An 8,575-nucleotide genomic window follows, 5' to 3' on the forward strand; every position below is an offset into this window, starting at 1 on the left:
TCTTTGATATCCTCCCCACTAGGTTCCGTGTCAAGAGAGCAATTCATGGCATCCGAAATCACCTCACTCAAACCAGCATTAGCTTCGTCAAAATTTGATGGGAAATCCGAGGTAAAGAAATGAGAAAAATAATCATCCACCACCTTGCAAATCTGACCATCCTCTTCTTTTCATGTACCTTATGCATCATACAGACCATCGATGTGATTTTTCTTCTTTCGTTGGCTTGCTTTCCTATGAAGTACATCGTATTTTTGTCCCCATCCCTCATTTCATTGGCTTGGGACCTAGCATACCAATAGGATTATTTCTTCTTGTTGCCGAAGTTCATTGATCTCCCCTGCCTACCTCTCACAGTTTGATATCATCATCGCATCAATGTGGCTGCTTTGTGCTTCCAGCTGCTCCTTTTCAAGTGATCTGATCCTTTTCTTAATATCCCCAAAGGTCTTTGACGCCCACTTCTTTAGCTCACGCGCACATAGGTCAATGCACTCGTGGGGAGCAGAACCCGCACCCTCCATCCACGCTTTTTCAATGACAGTTCCACATTCCTTCTTAGACAGCCACAAAGCTTCGAATCTGAACAAATTACTCCTCTTTCCCCTTTCAAAGTAGTTCACTGTATCGAGCATAATGGGAGAGTGGTCGGATTCTTCTCTAACAAGATGCTGGACCGAATAATTCGGATGCAAAGAGCACCAAGCGTCATCACCCAAAAAATCTATCTAACCACTCCTAAACGATCGTACTCTCCGTTCTTCCCCTTTGCCAAGTGAATATATTACCCTTGAACCCCAAATCTCGAAACCCAGCAGTCAATGGTATCTCTAAAGACATCCATAAGAGCTTCCCTTCTAACCGCTCCCCCCCTCCTTCTCCCTCATGCTCACAATTTCATTGTAATCCCCAAACATAATACACGGGATGCTACACTCATTTTTTAAATTTTTAATTAGCTCTGAAGTCTTATGTTTATTCTCCGCCTCCAGCCAACCATATATGCCAATCGCCCTCCAACTTGGAATGCCATCGCTATTACCAATGCCATCTCCCCTCCCCCTTTTTTACTCTAAGAGTTAAACACCCTTCTGTCAGTATTAATCTCCCCACTAGCATCATCTTTTCTCCCCTTAGAAACATCCCTCTCCCTAATAATTGCACCCTCTTCCTGCCCCACATTCAACATAACGTTATCACTCTAATCCTGCACACCCACTCTCTTAGTTCGATGAACATTCATGTTTCTTTGGGGATCAAAAACCAAGGAAAGAACAGCTTCCCTTTCCTTGGGTGGGTACACATCAATTTGTTAAGAAGCAACAAAATGTAGCTTCTTTACAAATCCCACAGGACCCAGCTTAATAGTTTTAGGAGTGCTGCTATATATAGAGCCCTCCCCACGCATGGAAACCAGCTTCTCTCCCCAAACTCTTTCCTTTTCCCTTGCTAAAAACGATTTCTGAGGTTGTTTAAAAGGAGAGGCACGCAACCATTCCCCGTACTAATACACCACTTCTCCTTCCGACACTTCATCCTCATCCTTCATAGTACACTCCTTAGCAGTATGGTTTAATCTACCACAAAATAAACAGAAATCGGCAAGTCTTTCATATTTAATGTCCAGCCATTTCGACTTTGAATTGCCACCAGCTATGAACACACCACGACACAGCAGTTTCCTTACATCCACCATCACCTTCATGCGCATAAACTCCCCCCACCCTAGCGGATTTGATTCATCCAATTCCATAAAATCCACCAAGAGATTCCCCAATATCAAGCATGAAAGAAGAGTTGCACCGATTAAATGGAACGTCCAACAGACGAATCCACATTGGGGATTTGTGGAATTCCACCTCTAAAGGCTGCTCCCCCCCTTGTATTTCATTCAGCATTAAAAATTTGCCATAAAAAAAACCATGGCCTCCCCTCTAAAATTCTCTCTTTGTCAGCCTCCTTAAAGAATAGAAAAACGAACAAGTTTGTGTCGACCATATTAATCGAAATATTGTCATTCAATCTCCAAATAGAAGTTAGGGTTCTTTTCATTGCCTCCACGCTAAAGGTTTTCACTGTCCAGAGCTTTCCGACCAGTGCTAGGCTGACTTGATCCCTAGAAGCGTCTCCTTCATCATGCTCGCCCTCAACCCCAACTATCAGGTTTTCATCATCCGTTAGCTTAAACTTCTCCCAATCCTTGATCAACTCTGACTCCATCACGAATTCACCAATCCAATAATCAACTCTGACTCCATCACAAAAACAAAAAAATGCCAGTATAATATTAACGCTTTTTCCAAAAATCAAAAAAAAAAAAATGCCAGTATAATATTAACTTTTTTTTTTGATTTTTGGAAAAAGCGTTAATATTATACTAGCATTTTTTTTTGAAGGAAATATTATAGTAGCATATACTCTCTCCACTTTTTTTTTTTTTTTTTTTATTTGCATCACTCCCTTCTATGGGTGTTTTTTTTAAATGCATCGCTTCTACATTTGGTAATTTTATACTATATTTTATCATTTCTCTCTCTTACTTTAAACACCACTCAAATAATTTTATCATTTCTCTCTCTTCCATGTTCCCCATTCAATAATAAAAACTAGATGGAAGCCCGTGCGATGCACGGTTTTTTTCATCTAAGATTTTTAATTATTTGATTTATCGTAATAAATAATTTCAGACAAAATTACAAAATTTTAATATTTATTTTTTTTACTATAATTTATAATGAATTTATTAAATATAAATAAATTGTAAATATGATATTTTTTCCGTATATTAAATCTTTAATGTGAAATGATAAATTTTTAATAATATAAATCCTAAATCATTATTCATTGTTTTACCATATCTTTTATTTCGATAGAATCACCAACCTCGTCCACAACCAACCTACTACATCAATGGATAAATTGAACCGTGAAATGTTAGCCAAACTGAAATTGATATAAATTAAATCTTTACATTTATATAAAATAAATCAATATATTTACCAATAAATGAAAAATTGTTGCGATATAAAATCAAATCTATGCATTGGAATTTTTTCATCATCTCCAAAATTACCAAAGCCATCCATATATTAAGTATACAACATATAATCGTATGTCATTAAATAAACAAATAATCGTTAAGTATCCTAAATAAATACAATGTAACTAATAATTACAAATATAAATTTAAACATAAGATTTTAAAAATTACCCGGACATTGATGACCTAAAACTAACACAAAATTCGCTTGATGGGGTTTGTATTGATACGAAATTTTATTTGTGTCGTATGATGCGTTAAATCGATCTGCATGTAAAAAAACATTTAGTAGATAAAACATAAACATATAATCGTTGAGTATCCTAAATTAATACAATGTAAATAATAATTAGAAATACTAATTTAAACTTAGGATTTTAAAAATTAAGCTAAAAATTATCCGGCCATTGATGACAAAAAATTAACACAAAATTACTAACACAAAATTCGCTTGATGGGGTTTTTTTATTGATACGAAATTTTGTTTGTGTCGTATGATGTGTCAATTTATAATGGTAGGTATCACAAATTTTAATTTAATTATAATTAATGACTATTTCACCAAATGCCACTGAGTAATTGCGAAATTCACCAAATGCCATCAATGTTTTCAAAGTTCATCAAATGCCACCGAGTTTTAAAAAAATTCACCAAGTGCCATTAATGACTAACGGCTGTTAGTTGACCCACCACTTGCCACATGTCACCTTCTGATTGGTCCTTTTTTAAAAAAAAAATATAAAAAATAAAAAAAAAACTAAAAAACCAAAAAAAAAATTTTTTTTTTTTAAAAAATACCAAAAATATTTTTAAAAAACCACCAAATTGCTGCCACCAGCCCACCACCACCCAAACCCCCTTGCCGTCGAAGCCAACACCGGAAGGCGCGCCTGCGGCAGGCGGACCCCTACCCATTCCCCTCTCCTTTCCTCGTCGCGACACCCACCCTAGCCCAAACCCCTAACTCGCGAAACCCCACCCCCGAAACTCCAGCAGTCTGCCGCTAACGACCCACGAAACGTCGGTCGTCGGTTTGAATCCACTGTGATTCGTGTTCGTCGCTTTCGGTAATTTGTGTTCAATTCTTGTTTTTCGTGGCCTTGGTTCCATTGAAGCGCACTCCTTCGTGTTTCCCGTCGGTTTTTGATTCCCGCCACCCCATTCCTCATCCCTTTTTGATTTCACGCATTAGGGGTATGGTGAATTTCACGTAATTGTGAGTTAAACCCGACGTATTTTCACGTAATTGTTGAAATTATAGGCGAATTGTTGATTAGGGGTGGCAGATTGGTGGTTATTTGTTGCGTTGGCTTTGATTTTTGGGTTAGGGTGATCGGAAGTTAGAGTTTATTTGGACGGGTGGTGTGTGGGGTGAAGGAGGTCGGGGTAACAGGGGTGTCGCCCGGCAGTGGGTGAGTTGTACGCCGGTTGGCCGGTTTCTGGGCTGGGGGAGAAGGGAGTTGCGTGAAGGGGAGGGGGAGAGGGAATGGTGGCAGATTGGTGGGGAAGGTGGTGGCAGGCTAGCAGGGTGGTGGTGTTTTTTTTTTTTTTTTTTTTTTTTTTTGTAATTTTTGTAAATATTTTTGGTTTATTTTTTTTAATTTTTGTTTAATTATTTATTTTAAAAAATGGACCAATGAGAAGGTGACACGTGGCAAGTGGTGGGGTCAACTAACGGTCGTCAGTCATTAATGGCACTCGGTGAATTTTTGTAAAACTCGGTGGCATTTGGTGAATTTTGAAAAGTCGGATGACATTTGGTGAATTTCGCAATTACTCAGTGGCATTTGGTGAAATAGCCGTATAATTAACGAACAATTTGTATTTCTTATCGTAAATGTTATCAAAATTTATCTTATAATAATAGGTATCAAACTTTATTATAAGCGTTTTATCATTTAAATATTTTTAGTATATTTTTTTTGGATTTCTTATACTCGTAGTATTGAATTAATAAATTTATCCTTTCCTATATTTTTACTTTATTTTTTTTCATTAATATTATTTAATTCGTGGATTATAATCTACGTGGAATTAAAATTTTAGATATATCAAATCTAATTCGTTACTGGCGACATGATTTTTTATTTAAAAAATAAAATACAAATGTTTCTTCTTATTGGTCGAAATAAGTATATTTCTTATGTGGTGCCCCGAATGCTCTCTAAAAATTACTACTTTATTTATATACTAGATGGAAGCCCGTGCTGTTTCGGGGTTTTTTGATGTCCTGCGGGAGAGTTACAATTCTGAGACTGGAACCGGACGCCTGTCCCTGCAAAACAAACGGATGCTCCGGATGATTGGAGATCCGCCTCCAACGGTCAAGTTAGTACTTGATTAAGGAGTAATTAATGCAGAAATAATGTAATTTGGTCTCTCTAGGTGAGAGTGTTTAATGTGCGTAATCTCCTTTAATGAGGACTAAAGAAGGTATTTATAACCTTGGGAAGCGTGCCACTCTCTAGGTTTAGGTTAAACCTAGGGCTGACTGGGCCTCCAACAAGGATTGTGCCTTGTTGGCTCATTTTCCCATGTGTCATGGGAAGGACACGCGTCGCGTCGCGGCTGGTCCATGGTGGACGAATATTTGGTTGACACGTGGCAGGCTCCCATTGGCCTACGTGAAGGACACGTGGCGGAACCTGGTTGGTCCACGTGTCAGATGGTGATTGGTGGAAAAAAATTCCCTAATCATTTGCCCCCATAGGTGGCACGTGACTGGTCACATGTTACCTGTGACAGGTGTCGCACCGTAACAGGCGACGACCTGCTACAGGTGTCACTCGGTGAAAGGCCGAGAGATTTTCCCGCCCAAATTTTGAATTTGGGAGTGACCCTTCGCCTTCTCATTTTCGCCTATATAAGGGTGTGTTGACTTCAATCATTTTAACACTTGAGAACATTTGAAGAGAACATTCGGACCCCTGAACTTGCTCTGACATTCCGGACTCTTTCTGCCTACCGCCTGCTCTGACAAGCCGGCTACTCAGAATTTTCAGAACTTCGTCAACTTCACTTGTTCAGGTAACCGTCGGTTCTCTCACTCTTTTATCTTTTCTTTATTTTTTTCCTTTTCTTTTTAAAATGGCACCACGGAAGAACACGACACGACCTAGGTTAGTGATCAGCCGGTCACCGAGGACGGCTGAATCTAGGACTAGGAGTGTCGCCTGCCCTTTTCCGAACCAATCTTTGCCCTTTATACAAAGTCCAACTGTCTCTGTGTCTATGGAGAACATAATGGCCAGAACAAAAAGAACTGCTAGGATTACAAACTCAGACGGCTCCTCCTACCAGGTGCCGATTAGTGAGACATCTGACCAGGCGCCAGATGCTGAAGTAAACCAAGGCGGCTTGACCGCCGACAGCTCTGAGGGAGGGATCAAGGTGGTCCCTTCCCATTTTACAGTTGACATGTCTACCTTTTCTCCCGCTCCTATCGAAGGAGAGGAGGCGGGCCCCTCTGGGAGAGAAGAGGAGTCGTCCTCTTCGGATTCGTCAGAGGACGAGTCCGAGTCTAGTTCTTCTGGTCATACTTCTCTAGAAACAGAAGAGAAAAAACAACCGCCTACAAGAGGCGAGGCTTTCTCACGCAGTTGAGAAGGGGGACAATTGGGCGGAGCCGTCCGCCTCTTACAGAGAGCAAAATACCCCTTACTACTGCACTGTCCCAAAAGGCCGGATCAAGGCCATGCAAGAGAAAGTGGGGAGCTTTATTGCGAACCACACAATGGGCCCCGGCTTTTTAGTTTTTGTGCCGGATCCAGAGGACACAATCGTCTGGCCGGCTGGTACCAGCTACGACAGCGCCTGCTTCGGCTGCTACGAGGCAGCCATCAGAGCTGGGCTGCGCTTCCCTCTACATCCGGCTGTTCAGCAGATCTTGGATGGGTATGAGTTGGGGTTATGGCAGTTAGCACCAAACTCTTGGTTCAACGTTCTCGGCTATGTGGCTGGGTGCGAACTGCACGGGGTGGTGCCAAACTTCGAGGCTTTCGCCCACATCAACTACCTCAGCCGGACCCCTAAGGCAGGCGGTACCGGCTGGTATCAATTGACCAGCCACAAAGGCTAACTCATGACAAGAGGTAAAGAAAACAAGTGGAAGGATTGGCGAAGCACCTTCCTTATCATTGAGAGTTTAGACACGGAGCTGAACCAGCGCTTTAACAGATGGAACAGGGATCCGTCTCTTCTGGCAGGCGGTTGCAGCATGCCGCATGTTCCCCCAAGAGCTAAGAAAGAGATCCTGGACAAAGGACTCTTTAAAGTAGAGACGGGGGTCGACTCTACTACAGGGGTGCGAGAGCAAGTACCCCTGCACTGCGTCCCGAGCTTCAAATGGCTCTATGACAAGTACTTTTTGGCCGCCTGTGGCCTCAGCAGTCGGTGCTCAAGAGGTAGCCGGCCTGTCGAATACTCTGTTTTGCCATGCATTACTGTTATGAATTTTTATTAACTTTGGTATTTGTTCTTGCAGCGGACGCCATGAGCAAAATTATCGCCTCCAAGACTGCGGCGGCTACGTTGCGTGCCTCTATCATGCAACAATCTTAAGCCGACTCTCCTAACAAGGAGGCGCCCTTGGTAAGTTGCAAGCCCTTCACCCTTTCTCCTTTTTGAAGTTGGGTTTATACAGATACTAACCGTGTGCTTTTTTTTTTTTTTTTTTTTTTTTTTTTTTTTTTTTTTTTTTTTTAGACGGGCACCCCAAGAACTTCTTCCTCCCCACAGCCGGACTCCAAGACCCGCAAGACGACTGTTGCGAGCTCTCCTGGTGCTGCCAGGAAACATGCGGCGGCTGAGAAACAGCCGGTCACTCCTTCTCAAACTCTAAGAAGGCCACCTAGAAGTATGGAACTGTCCTTATGAATTCGGACTTGCTTCCTTTTTACTATGTCTAACGTGCTTGTTTATGCTTGATGCAGCCGGTCCTCAGGAACCGGACCTGGTCGAGGTGGCTAAGTCCATGATCAAAGCCGTCCCTCTAGCTGAGAGAGAGGCGGTCAGGGGTGTCGGCACCCTTGACCTAGACGGAATTGCAGGGCTCCTTGCTGAGGTCTACTTAGTATATTTTTGTTGTTTGATTCCAGGACGCCTGTTTTTTGTTTGAAACCTAACGCCTGTTTCCTTTTACTCAGTCTCTGCTCCGAGTGAACGGCCTTCGCAAGCTGCTTGATAGGAAGAACAAAGAGGTAAAGGCTGCTAAAGCTATGGCCGCCTCTGACTGTGATAAGGCAATGTTTCAAATTGCCCAAAATGAGATTTTGACAACTGATATTCTTTATTATCAGGCGCAGGCTACCTCTGCTATCCGGACTCAGTTAGAGGCGGCCCAGAAGAGAAATAGTGAGCTGGAGACGACCATCAACAATCTCAAGGCCAAGCTGAAACCTCTTCGCCAAAAAATGACCTCATATGACTCCTTGGAGAAATCCTTGGAGCGCGTTAAGGAGCGCTTGGCGACTCAGGAGAAGAGTCTCATTGCGGAGCTCTCGGCAAAGGCCGAGCAGGAAAAGCAAGATCTGGTCC

The sequence above is a fragment of the Chenopodium quinoa genome, unplaced genomic scaffold, assembly GCF_001683475.1.
Source record: "Chenopodium quinoa cultivar QQ74 unplaced genomic scaffold, ASM168347v1, whole genome shotgun sequence".
NCBI classification, from domain to species: domain Eukaryota; kingdom Viridiplantae; phylum Streptophyta; class Magnoliopsida; order Caryophyllales; family Amaranthaceae; genus Chenopodium; species Chenopodium quinoa.